The sequence below is a fragment of the Mixophyes fleayi genome, chromosome 5 (assembly GCF_038048845.1).
Source record: "Mixophyes fleayi isolate aMixFle1 chromosome 5, aMixFle1.hap1, whole genome shotgun sequence".
NCBI classification, from domain to species: Eukaryota; Metazoa; Chordata; class Amphibia; order Anura; family Limnodynastidae; genus Mixophyes; species Mixophyes fleayi.
Window position 1 is genome coordinate 148,581,879 of NC_134406.1, and position 14,252 is coordinate 148,596,130.

At 45.2% G+C, this 14,252-nt stretch overlaps 1 protein-coding gene across 1 annotated transcript in view; it reads right to left on the reverse strand.

Annotated features, from left to right (window-relative positions):
- OTULIN (OTU deubiquitinase with linear linkage specificity) overlaps positions 1–7,675 on the reverse strand; it is an 85,192-nt gene extending 77,517 nt beyond the window's left edge. Inside the window, exon 1 of the mRNA XM_075212920.1 lies at positions 7,365–7,675. The gene's annotated coding sequence lies outside the window, so the exon portion shown is untranslated. The remainder of the gene's footprint in view (positions 1–7,364) is intronic.
- Between the last annotated feature and the right edge of the window lie 6,577 nt (positions 7,676–14,252).

Below are 14,252 nucleotides of genomic sequence, written 5' to 3' on the forward strand. Positions count from 1 at the left end.
AGCTACACACAGATGCTACTACCATGCTTGGTATTCAAACTCTTGATACCAGTGTTGTGAGCCAGAAGTGCTAACCACTAAGGTACCCGTACAGATCTTAGCTCATGTATATTTTTGGGTAATAAGGAAGAGTAATTTTATCTAGCTCTTACATCTGTTGCCTCAATGCTGTATTGTTGTGCTTCTCTCTCTAGTGTATAGAATTTATTTATATTTCCAATTGAACGTTACCTTAGTGGTTAGCCAATACACCTTCCAACAATGGAGTCATGAGTTCGATTCCTGACTCATGACCCATATCTGTGTGTACTCTACTATGTATCGATTATGGAAGAGTACGCTATTTTGTACTGTTATTGATATAAATTTTTGGAATACACTACTGTTTATTTTAATATGCAAATTATTATTTGCATCCACCTTCTTGCTTCTATTCAAACTCTTTACATGATCTTTCATGTAGATGAATAAAAAGGTGTGTTAATTTAGCTGATTAAAAAAAAAAAGTAATTTGTCCCAGGTTATATTAACATGTAAGTGTTAAAACAAATAATTAGCTTACAACTGTCCTGCATAATACACTACGATTGACGTGTGTTAGCAAACTCTTCGCACCTCCCACATTTGCCATTACGTAACACCAAATTCTTATCTTTAAATAAGAAGTGGATGTTAAGAGGCGGATCTTAAGATAAACTAACAGCTTAAGATCCGTTACTTCTTATTTTCTGTTGCGTAAAGGACTTAAGGTGGGCATGTCTTTGAACTTTCCATTCCATGTTGAATTGCAAATTTCTTATCTCCCCGTTCCTGCTTAAAATATGCATCACTGTCACGGGCACTAGGAGTCTTACCCAGGAATTCACCAGATGACTGGGCTTACCAGAGTAGTGAAGTTCACACAACGGTCCTCTGGTAGCAGGGTGACTAGCGGAACATATATCACAGCAGATGGAGAGAGAATGCCAATAAATAATAGGAAAGTCAGTGACTTGCAGCAATCTTTGGCCAATGAATCAGCAACTAGCTGATATAGTGGAAAGGCAGATTTGAACACGGAGATCAGGATGGACGTGAGTAGATGCAGGGAGGTAGCAGGGAAGTCAGTGGTCTGCGTACAGCAAGTTGTACCACTGCTTATGGTGAAGAGACTTGTCCAGGTGCAGGTAGGTAGCGGGGAAGTCAGTGGTCTGCGTACAGCAAGTTGTACCACTGCTTATGTTGAGAAGACTTGTCCACGTGCAGGTAGGTAGCGGGGAAGTCAGTGGTCTGCGTACAGCAAGTTGTACCACTGCTTATGGTGAGAAGACTTGTCCAGGTACAGGTAGGTAGCGGGGAAGTCAGTGGTCTGCGTATAGCAAGTTGTACCACTGCTTAATAGGTGAGGATGTGTACAGGTGTCGATGAGTGGAAGCATACAAAGGATAATAGTATGCAGACACTGAGAGCACAGAGGAACTTGATCCCAATAGATATGCAGCGTATCCAACAAAGTCTATATAACGGTATGTGTGGCGCTGCTTGGTAGAGACTTGCTCAGCACAGATATGCAGGCCAATAATGGATAGTCAATCACAATTATGCATATAATGACTGAGTAGTACGGTTAATTCCAAACAGGCATGCAGCGTAACAATAACAGTCTATAGCGGGTATGGATACCGCTGCTGAGAGTGGAAACTTGTCCTAGCGGATATGCAGAGTAAACGTAGAAAGTCAATAACAGATAGGCAAACCGCTATTCAGTAGAACAGTCTGTCCACAGGGAGATGCAGGAACTGCAGAGACGCTGGACGGCAGAGACGAATGTAGGAACCACAGGTGAGTAGATCCAGTAATGAGAGTCCAGCTGAGGACACAGGCAGGAAACAGGAGACTGTAGCAGGTATGGAAACCAGCGATGAGTAGCACAGGGAATCCACAGGAACTGAAGACACTAGTAGTACACAGGAGACAGTAGCGGGTATGGAAACCAGCGATGAGTAAATCAGGAATCAGCAGGAAACTGAAGACACTAGTAGAACACAGGAGACACCTTCAGAGACTCACAGGGAATGAGACTTCAAGATCAGGCAATGAGGTAATGAGCACAGGTGCCTTAAATAGGGAGTTGCCTGATCAACCAATTTAGATTAAAAGCAACAGTCACAACAGTTCTTGGGAGCTGCGCATGCGCAGACCATCAGGATGGCGGACGGCCGCGGTTCAGGATAGGTGCCGGCAGGAAGGCTAGGGAGCCACGCACCAGCGCAGAGGCACTCACTGTCCGGTGAGTGACAATCACAACTTCTGCACAAGATACGATCAGTAATGAATCAGGCCCAAAGTCATTCAGCCCCTAGAAAATACCATTGTACCATCTATCCTCTTAACTCTGGATATGTGGACAAGTGGTACTGGTCAATCAAAAGACTACATGACCATGACAGCACACTGGGTAGGTGGATTGCCTTTAGCAGCAACAACCGAAGGAGCTGTAACATCATACTCATCCTTTCAACATGGTAGTGCTAGCACACTATGCTGGGTCTTTCATAGACAAGCTATGCTCTATGTCACTGGGTTCAGATACATACCAATGTCAATCTGTTGGAAAAGCTCAGAAATGTCATAGAAAAATGTCTCACGCCACTAAGACTATGCTTAGGATTTCTCATTGCCAATAAACAGAGTGAACATTCTGGGCCTGATTTATGTTTGGACTCAAGTCTGTTTGCTTGCCATATCTTGTCTGCAGTAGTTCTGCACGTGCTCTGAAAGCAATTGGATACAATTCATGTCTGAATGCAAATGTGTCAGTACCAACAGTCTTAGACATCAACATTAGGTCTTCCAACACTCAGCAGTCTACAGATTGCTTGTTTTCCCAATCAGCTTTGTGAACATAGTCACCAGCCTACCTCCAGAGACACAGCCCAGTCTGGCTACAGACAGATTCTCAGGCGTGACAGTTTGCACTGGCCTAATGGATTCCTCTGGTGATGTGCCCCAAGGAGCAAGCTCAGTGCCAAGCCTGATGAATCAGCTCATGAGTCAGGAAACCGCACAAGGACAAATCATGCAGTTCCTTCAAGAATTGCCCTCTCGTCTGGATAGCATTCAAACTACTCTCAGTTCAGGTGACTCTTCTGTTCCTGCACAATCCCCACCTACTCAAGTCCCTGCCACAGCTTCTCATCTTCATCTGGTAACTCCTGCCAAGTTCGATTGTGATCCAAAACTGTGCAGTGGGTTTCTGAACCAATGTGAGATCCATTCTGAGCTACAGCTCAGCAATTTCCCCTGCGGAGAAAGCAAAAGCTGTGTACAATATCTCCATCCTATCGGGACAAGCATTACCTTGGGCATCTCCTTTGTGGGAAAGAGCAGATCCCCTGCTTTCCTCATGTTCTGGATTCATAGCAGCCTTCCATCGGATCCTTGATGAGCCAGGCAGAACCACGTCAGCATCCTTAGATATTCTACATCTTTAAAAAGGCTCTCGTCCAGTGGGCAAATACCTGGTTCAGTTCCAAATATTAGATTCTGAGTTGAGGTGGAATGATAAGGCCCTGATCGCAGCCTTCTGGAGTTCTTGTCCAATAAAATTATGGATGAGCTATCTACTTGTGATCTGCCTTCTAGACTTGATGAACTAATTTCCCTTTGTACTAAAGTTGATTTACGCTTTTGGGAATGCGCCCTCAAGAAAGGAAGGGTCGAAAGGGTTAAGCTGTGTGAGGATACCACCCTTAGCTGGGATGGAAGTTACCCTCTGTGGGATTCAACTCACTCGGGTAGACCAGGATATATCCAAAATAAGACTTTATTACGACAGCACAACACCACAAGACGTTCACAAGTTACAGGGTAAATGGTAGCACGTATCCTCCAGCAGCCTCCTGCAGTCAGCACTCCAAAGTCATAATCTCTGTCCCTTTCAGGTCTTATCCTCCCGCAATATTACCACTACCGTTTAGCAAAACAGTTATGGTGTCTCCTAGCCTGGGTTACTAGCTCACACCAACCCTGTCCTGGTAGGGTTCCCTCCAGCGGCACCACAGTGCCTGGCCCAGAGTCCTTTTCACTAATGTCTTCTACACCAGGATCCTCCAAACTAGCATCATCCTCCTGGCATTCTCCTCGCCCTATATTATTTTCTCTGTACCCAGGAAATAGGGTCAAATGTCTCCAACCTCCCCTTTACAGAAGGGGCCTCCCAGTCAACAATTTAGCTGCTAGACATACTGTCCCTGTTACCTTGATTAGACAATAGAATGGCTTTACTCAATTAGCTGTTTTGGCTGGATACACTACACATGGGGTTACAATAGTACATCAAGGAATGACACTGCACGCTTACATGGAACAATAAGACTTTTGACACATGATATCAGCAGGGTTACACAATATAAGTCTGTGATACCTTTTGATACAATTACATTTATATTGACAAATATTGATACATTTCCCCATGCTATTTCAACCAATATATTACTGTGGAGGCACATTGCATATGAGTAGAAGTTCTAACCTCATTACCTCTCAGGTTATCTGTTGACCTAGCTAATTAACATGGGTTGCCAGCTAGTTAACTCAGACATTGTTCTGATTACAAACCTCATCTCAGCTGCACCCCATACAATACACATTTGAGACAAATGGTAATTACATTAGCTAGCACAAGCAAAATGACTGCTGTTGTTCTGATATTTTCACACAGTATGGCAATATTGTTTCTATTTATACTACATACAATATCACAGGTAATAGTATGGGCAAAATGTATCCAATAACATGAAATAATAATACACATAATACACCAATGCTCTGGTGTATATACTTAGACTGGGCCAAGGATTAAAAAGTACAATAAACCGTGAGAAACGGGTGATGAATACAAAGTTCTCAGTCCAGTAGTACCCAGTTTCCTCACAAGCTGCATCACCACTTTCGGCTCTTGCAGTCCTAACCGCCAGGCAATGAGTCCATGCAATTGAACCGCTCTCATTTAACCCAAGAGGAATGTCAGAGACACCAATACCGTGTAGCTCTGGGACACTTACTTTCTGCTCCAAGCATTCGCGTGGGAGCAACAGCCGCAGGGTGGGATAAAGCGCAGCCAGCCACAGGTGGTAAATAAATTGAAGTCACTTTGCAAACAATACTCCAAAGTCCATGACCACAATCGGAAAAAGAGTGCGACTGCCTGCATGGAATGGCAATTTTATGACCAATATAATCTGGTGTTCGGCAACTCTGCCCTGGCAAATCCCATCGCATTGTCATCATCAAGCTGCCGTGATGCTTAAAGCCCAACAGCTGAAAGCAGTCAGTAAAGCATTCCATCACTGATGATTAGTGATGATTCGCTGAAAGAACATGGTGATTTGGAATGTTCAAATGTGAATGATGAAACCATGAATATGTCAGCAGAGGAATTGGGAGACTCACAACCTTTGCCAGCGGTACAACCTTCACCACACACCCAATCGTTGCAAGAGACACAACTTTTTCAAGTGGCAAAACATTCGACATCAATGCAGAACCCGATGTTACATTACAGTAAGTTTATTCATGTTAAACGTTTTAAAGTAAATTTAATAAACATATGAAAGTGTAACATGACTAAACTAAAAACTAAACAAAACCACAAAACTAAAAGTAAAAACATATTTAAACATGAACACTTATATGTTGCAGCGTGAAGCAGGGCCGGACTGGGACTAAAAATCAGCCCTGGCATTTAAAGCACACAGGCCCACCTCTTGTAGGCTCCATGCACTATATTGTTGCACACTGATGCTGGCGCAGTGTGCGTTGCTGGTGCAGTACAACATGATGTAGTATGAGTGTGTGTGTGGGGGGGGGGGTATTTATTTCTCCAAATGACCCTCAACATTACATTATTAGCACCCATATTACATTATTACATCAATAAATACCATGACATTATATTATTAGTACCCAAATTACAGTAATAAATACCCCCCCCCCCACACACTCCTACTACATCGATACCCACCCACATCACAGCAACCAGCATTACCCCCCTTCCCCACATTACAGCAACCAGCATCACCCCCACATTACAGCAATCAGCATCATCCCCCACATTACAGCAACCGGCATCACCCCCCCCCCCCCCCACCCCCACATTACAGCAACCAGCATCACCCCCACATTCCAGCAACCAGCATCACCCCCCACATTACAGCAACTGACATCATCCTCACATTACAGCAATACCCTATCATACTTATTAGCAATACTAAGCCCCAAACACCCTACAACATTTCCACCACCACGCCACCCCATACTGCAGCAATACCACCAATTATACAGGCGCCACTGTAGGAAACCAATGTTTTGCTTTTTTCAAATCTCCCACAAAATAGCAACAACAGAATACTTACACACATATAGGTAACAGGTATCCTTTTCCCTCAATTAAATAGTAATGGCAGAATTTTCATGAATCATTCCACATGAAATAAAACTCTAACAAATATATCAGAAAAAACATAACTATTGAATGATCATTTGAACCCACGCGGCTGCATTAAAAGTATTTCCAACTACAGAAAAATGTCAAAGAAAAATATATTTTTTTTACCACTGTAACTGGTTATGCGTCTTTTCTATTCATTTTAAATAACACAGTATATTAATTAAGGGGGATAGAGGAGGTGGGTGAGAGATAATTGGATGTGATCCATCAGTTTGATTAGATAGGAAACATTTAGATTATTTACCTGGAGACATCTACCCCCTTGACTCACAGGCAGGGCTGAAAAGAGGAATTTTGGGACCCAGTACAGCAACTTCTTTGGGCCCCCGTCATATTCAACAATGAGAGACTTGCCTTTGGCAGAAGTTCACATTATGCCACACCGTAGTGCCCCCAGGTCATATTATGCCACATAATATTACCCTCAATTCATATTTAGCCATGCAGTAGTGCCCACAAATCATATACCATACAGTATTATGCCACAATAGTGCCCCCAATTAACATTATGCCATACAGTAGTGCCCCCAAATAACATTATGCCATACAGTATTGCCTAGACAAAAAACTTACTTACAAATAAAAATTGGTACAGCATATCAGATACTAGAGTGTGAGTCCCAGGAGCAGCTTAATACACCATTTACAATGCAAACAAAAATAGATATATTGACACAATCACAGATAAAATTTATGACAAGCAGTGTTTTTTCCTCTTAATTAAAGTCTCTGTACAGATAAATATGCAAGAAAATTATAGCGCAATAATGAGCAATGCATAGTGTTTTAAACATCATTGGATACACAGTAGTGCCCCCCAGTTCAACAAAGGATGGTTAAAAGACATTGCACATGAGAAAATATATGAACTTACCTGATTATGGCATCCTGTGTTCTGTATTCCTACTGGGCACGCTGGGCAATGAGGGATCTGCAGCTGTCAGCTCACACAGCCAGTCGGGAGCAGGGACCGAGGGCAGTGGTCAAAGTGGAAATTTAGAAGTGGGGGTATGGAAAATATAAGTGAATGGAGTATGAAGGCTTGATTTTTTATTTTCTTTTTCTTGTCCCCTCTGTGCATTCCCATTCTTCATTACTACTTGTGTTTTATGATGGCTGCTTGCCTGACATTCCCATTCTTAAGATGTCTCTCCCTTTACACTTTCTTTTACCTATGCCCCTGCACCATCTTCTCCTTTGTCCCTCTCACTTTACTCCCTGCACCCCTTTCCCCCCTGGCTATCACCCCTCTTCCTGCACCCCCTTTACCTCTGGCTCTCTCACCCCTATTCCAGTACCCCCTTCCCTCCTGGCTCTCACCCCTCTTCCAGCAACCCCTTCCCCCCTGGCTCTCACCCTCTTCCAGCACCCCCTTCCTCCATGGTTCTCACCCTATACCTTCCCCCCTGGCTCTCACCCTCTTCCAGCACCCCCTTCCTCCATGGTTCTCACCCTCTTCCTTCCCCCCTTGCTCTCACCCTCTTCCAGCACCCCCTTCCTCCATGGTTCTAACCCTCTTCCTTCCCCCCTTGCTCTCACCCTCTTCCAGCACCCCTTCCTCCATGGTTCTCACCCTCTTCCAGCACCCCCTTCCTCCATGGTTCTCACCCTCTTCCAGCACCAACTCCCCCCCTGGTTCTCCCACACTGGTGAAAACCCTGCCCCCCCCCACCCGCGAGAATCGCTGCACCACGGTGCGAAAATCTGCATACCCCCTGCGGAAGTTACGGCACCCCCGCGACTTCCGTGCGAAAATTCGTGCACCCCCCTCCCGCGAAAATCGCGGCACCCCACCCCCCCAACCCTAGTCAGAAAAATAAATAAAAACTGTAAAAACTGTGTCCACATTGCAGGGCACACTGCACAAGATGGTAGCGGCTAAATCCCCTTCGGTCTAGGTACCCTGGCACGTCAATATGACGTCGCAGGGTCATGTGATCGCAGCGGTCACATGGTGCAAAGTGTTAGGCGGGCTGCTGAAAGTGAATGGTAGTCGGTGCAGGAGCGCCATCATTTCTTTCCGATCTTGGCTGCATTCCTGTAAAAAAAGGTAAGTAGAAGGGGTGCTAGTGTGTGAGGGGCATGTGTGGTGGATGCAGGACTGGCACAGGGGGCATGTGAGGTGGACGCAGGACTGGCACAGGGGGCATGTGTGGTGGGTGCAGGGCTGGCACAGGGGGCATGTGAGGTGGATGCAGGGCTGGCACAGGGGGCATGTGAGGTGGATGCAGGGCTGGCACAGGGGGCATGTGAGGTGGATGCAGGACTGGCACACGGGGCATGTGAGGTGGACGCAGGACTGGCACAGGGGGCATGTGTGGTGGGTGCAGGGCTGGCACAGGGGGCATGTGAGGTGGATGCAGGGCTGGCACAGGGGGCATGTGAGGTGGATGCAGGGCTGGCACAGGGGGCATGTGAGGTGGATGCAGGGCTGGCACAGGGGGCATGTGAGGTGGATGCAGGACTGGCACACGGGGCATGTGAGGTGGATGCAGGACTGGCACATGGGGCATGTGAGGTGGATGCAGGGCTGGCACAGGGGGCATGTGAGGTGGACGCAGGACTGGCACAGGGGGCATGTGCGGTGGATGCAGGACTGGCACAGGGGGCATGTGTGGTGGATGCAGGACTGGCACAGGGGGCATGTGTGGTGGATGCAGGACTGGCACAGGGGGCATGTGCGGTGGATGCAGGACTGGCACAGGGGGCATGTGTGGTGGATGCAGGACTGGCACAGGGGACATGTGTGGTGGATGCAGGACTGGCACACGGGGCATGTGTAGTGGATGCAGGACTGGCACACGGGGCATGTGTAGTGGATGCAGGACTGGCACACAGGGCATGTGAGGTGGATGCAGGGCTGGCACAGGGGGCATGTGAGGTGGATGCAGGGCTGGCACAGGGGGCATGTGAGGTGGATGCAGGACTGGCACACGGGGCATGTGAGGTGGATGCAGGACTGGCACATGGGGCATGTGAGGTGGATGCAGGGCTGGCACAGGGGGCATGTGTAGTGGATGCAGGACTGGCACACGGCATGTGTAGTGGATGCAGGACTGGCACACGGCATGTGAGGTGGATGCAGGGCTGGCACAGGGGGCATGTGTGGTGGGTGCAGGGCTGGCACAGGGGGCATGTGAGGTGGATGCAGGGCTGGCACAGGGGGCATGTGTGGTGGATGCAGGACTGGCACAGGGGGCATGTGAGGTGGATGCAGGACTGGCACAGGGGACATGTGTGGTGGATGCAGGACTGGCACAGGGGGCATGTGCGGTGGATGCAGGACTGGCACAGGGGGCATGTGTGGTGGATGCAGGACTGGCACAGGGGGCATGTGTGGTGGATGCAGGACTGGCACAGGGGGCATGTGCGGTGGATGCAGGACTGGCACAGGGGGCATGTGTGGTGGATGCAGGACTGGCACAGGGGACATGTGTGGTGGATGCAGGACTGGCACACGGGGCATGTGTAGTGGATGCAGGACTGGCACACGGGGCATGTGTAGTGGATGCAGGACTGGCACACAGGGCATGTGAGGTGGATGCAGGGCTGGCACAGGGGGCATGTGAGGTGGATGCAGGGCTGGCACAGGGGGCATGTGAGGTGGATGCAGGACTGGCACACGGGGCATGTGAGGTGGATGCAGGACTGGCACATGGGGCATGTGAGGTGGATGCAGGGCTGGCACAGGGGGCATGTGTAGTGGATGCAGGACTGGCACACGGCATGTGTAGTGGATGCAGGACTGGCACACGGCATGTGAGGTGGATGCAGGGCTGGCACAGGGGGCATGTGTGGTGGGTGCAGGGCTGGCACAGAGGGCATGTGAGGTGGATGCAGGACTGGCACACGGGGCATGTGAGGTGGACGCAGGACTGGCACAGGGGGCATGTGTGGTGGGTGCAGGGCTGGCACAGGGGGCATGTGAGGTGGATGCAGGGCTGGCACAGGGGGCATGTGAGGTGGATGCAGGGCTGGCACAGGGGGCATGTGAGGTGGATGCAGGGCTGGCACAGGGGGCATGTGAGGTGGATGCAGGACTGGCACACGGGGCATGTGAGGTGGATGCAGGACTGGCACATGGGGCATGTGAGGTGGATGCAGGGCTGGCACAGGGGGCATGTGAGGTGGACGCAGGACTGGCACAGGGGGCATGTGCGGTGGATGCAGGACTGGCACAGGGGGCATGTGTGGTGGATGCAGGACTGGCACAGGGGTCATGTGTGGTGGGTGCAGGGCTGGCACAGGGGTCATGTGTGGTGGGTGCAGGGCTGGCACACGGGGCATGTGTAGTGGATGCAGGACTGGCACACGGGGCATGTGAGGTGGATGCAGGACTGGCACACGGGGCATGTGTAGTGGATGCAGGACTGGCACACGGGGCATGTGTGGTGGATGCAGGTCTGGCACACGGGGCATGTGTGGTGGATGCAGGTCTGGCACACGGGGCATGTTTTTCTTTTCACTACAAAAGTATTTAGTGATTTAAATCCATTTACACTTGTTATATTTATAACCACTATCTCTCTACATACCAACAGTCTGCTCATGCTGAACCTTTTTTTTTTTTATCTCTTTCTGCCAGGTTACCTCTGCCCTCAGGACTAGGACCCTTCTTCAAAGCTGCCCCTGGAACTCTTCAACAGAATGTCTGTCAAGAATCTCTAACTGCCGGATCCAGCTCAATGATCAGCTGTTTATTGACTAGTTAAATTACTGCTTTTGACTCGTTTCTCCCAGAACCACTTTACATAGTTTAAAAGGACACGTGTTTGAGGATTGTTATGGTTTTGTTTCTTTAAAGCATCCATTCCTCAAGCGATATTAATAAAGGAAAACACAAGAAACATGAAGACATTTTATTTCTACTCCCGAACTTCATTTTATTATCTCCCATGATAATGCCTGATGTAAAGAGTGATAGTTATGTTCTCGCTTGTTATGCCAAAAAACAGAACGTGGAATATATTAGCTAACACTTTAAATGAACATTATCAGACTTTTGAGTGTACTGTCTCATACTACATAGAGCTGAATGTTGTAATCTATATTTCACTATTTGCTAATAATAATTTAATATGTGATGTTAATAAAACATACTTAAAGCAGCATTTTAGTGTATTTGAGGTATAAGTGTTATAAACTAGGTATTTATTTCCACATTACAAATCGTACATATTTATTTTCTGTTTAAATGATTTGCTTTCACAAAATCAACGGCATTTTTATTATTGAAAGTCGGTGATTGCTGTGCCGACCAATGTCCCCTCCCCCCCCAGAAGTGGATGACACTGGAGGGGCTAACTGATCCCTCCGGCTGCATAGACCGGCACATTCATTGTCTTGAGTGTCATCCAACCGTCTGTGAAAAAGGTGCACAATAATCCAGAATGTACATTAACTTACACAGGTAGGATCACTGGCCATAACTTGGCCGGACACTGGTTTATATGTAGCACATTCTCTTTTGTGTTAAATCCACCAGACTTGGAAAAGTAGTCTTAAATCAACCCTCCACCCATCCCATGTAAAGTAGATATTTCTTACATGTGTATATGTAAGCCGTGTATAAGAAACCTTCACACTTTCCGCTTGTGTCCTAAAAACATGTCAAAATATTAGATAAATGCATAAAGTATAACAGTTCTACCAAGCAGTGTACAACAAAATATGTACATCTATAAGTTCTCTTAATTATCTTTTAAAAAAGTGACAATATAATATGCCTTTATATTTTGAGAACTAGTTGGGACACTTTCGAGTGTATTCTTCAATGCCTACATTACTTTTGCCTGTCAATAATTACTTTTTCATAGCTGTTAAAATATTAAAAATTACTCAAATTTCAAAAATATTTGGGTGTAGTGCCACGTGTAGAACACCACATCTAATGACAAGAAGGACCCGAGCATAATAAACTTTAATTGTACACCTATATTGGGAATCTAGAACTTGTACAGCGTTTTTCATATGATCCAGAATAAGAAGTGTTGTGTTTTGGGGAGGAAAAAAAAAACCATTAATTGAATTCAACTACAGTTCCCAAATAGACAATGGATGGCATGACCAGCGGACTCCCCCACTCTTGTTCTGTTACTGTGGAATAATAAGGTAAGTTTCAGGTGTTTACATCAACAGTAATGCCTACCCACTGTCAGCAGTGTCTATTTCCCTGTGTTGGTGATGCATTGCACAGTGTCATGTATTAAACCTGAGTACCCCATCCCCTGTCTCAATGTTGTTATTTAAGATATGGTGGAAGTGATCATGAAAGTGCTTGTCGCATGTACTACACCACTATATTTCAATAACGGATAGCAAGCTTCAGCCCACTATCTCTGTCAATCACATTATCATCAACATTTATTTATAGATCGCAATAAAATTTTGGAGCGCTTTACAATTGTGAACAAACATTAATAAAACAATACTGGGTAATACAGACAGACACAGGTAAGAGAACCCTGCTCAAAGCTTACAATCTTGAATGTGTTAAATATTGATACCCTATATTTTATGTATGCTTTAAGGATAAACACTAATACATGTTCACAATGAAAATGTCAATATGGACCTCACACCACAAATAAATTCAGATTCAACTGCTGAATAATAAGGATGATTATGACATCCTTACAATTGAATGTTGAGCTCTTAAAAACTTTATATTTTTTGTTAATTATCTTTTGGTTTCTATGTTTTCTTTAGATGTGTTATTATAGTAATTGAGAGCTAATTTATGGCTCTTGACCTGTACCTTACCTGACCCCTCTTCACCGCACAGGAATAAATTGTTAGACGACTGAAGAATGATAAGGATTATTAGGACATCCTTAAAATTGAATGTTGACCTCTTAGAGACTTTACATTTGTTGTTATTTTTCCTTCTTTTTATATGTTTCATTTATATTTGTTTAGATAACAAATGAGTCCTAATTTACAGCTGGTGACCTGTCTCTCACCCCACCTTCTCCTATAAAACTTGTGTCCTGCAATGTCCTGTAGTGTCTTCAAATCCAAAAATAATTTTGGGGTTAGTAGAAGCTCTAAGCTGAAAGACCAGATCAGTCTTTTTTTCTGTCATAAGGTAAGTTCTTTCATTTGTTAGATGATAATTCCATGCAAAGTTATATCACATATTGCTTTATATTTTCCAAATCCAACTTTTTTTTTTTTTAAATCATCTGTGATTAGCAGCTGATTCTTATTTTATATAGGTTTAGTCTAGTGTAGAAATGCATTCGGCTACTAGTGCAGAAATACCAGAACTGGTAACACCTGCCATCCAACACATGCAAGACATTGAATCATCAAATCAATGTGAAAAAAAGGTAAAATAATTTGCACAAGTGATATAAAATCTAGCATTGGATTTCATATTTTTGGGACATGATGAGCATAATTTGTTTTGTTTTGTAGGATAAGCATTGTAAAGGTGGAGATAGGGAAAGCTGTCAAAGTGAAATCTTTCATTCATTGGACATGTTGCAGAGAGCAATATGTGAATTTGAGGAAAATACACAATCTAACTTCATTATACATCAGAAGAGTAAAGAATTTGGCAAAGAGGGTACATTTTATTTTAATATACCTAAAATTTACAATCTGTAATTTTTATTTGAAATTGTATATAGTAATAATTATGGTTTCCTTTTTTATCTTCAGTATATACATTTATATAGAAAAACGCCTAATACATTGTTGTTCATGTTTAAAATGTACAATACAATACTGTAATTTTTATCACTTCCATTAAGATTTC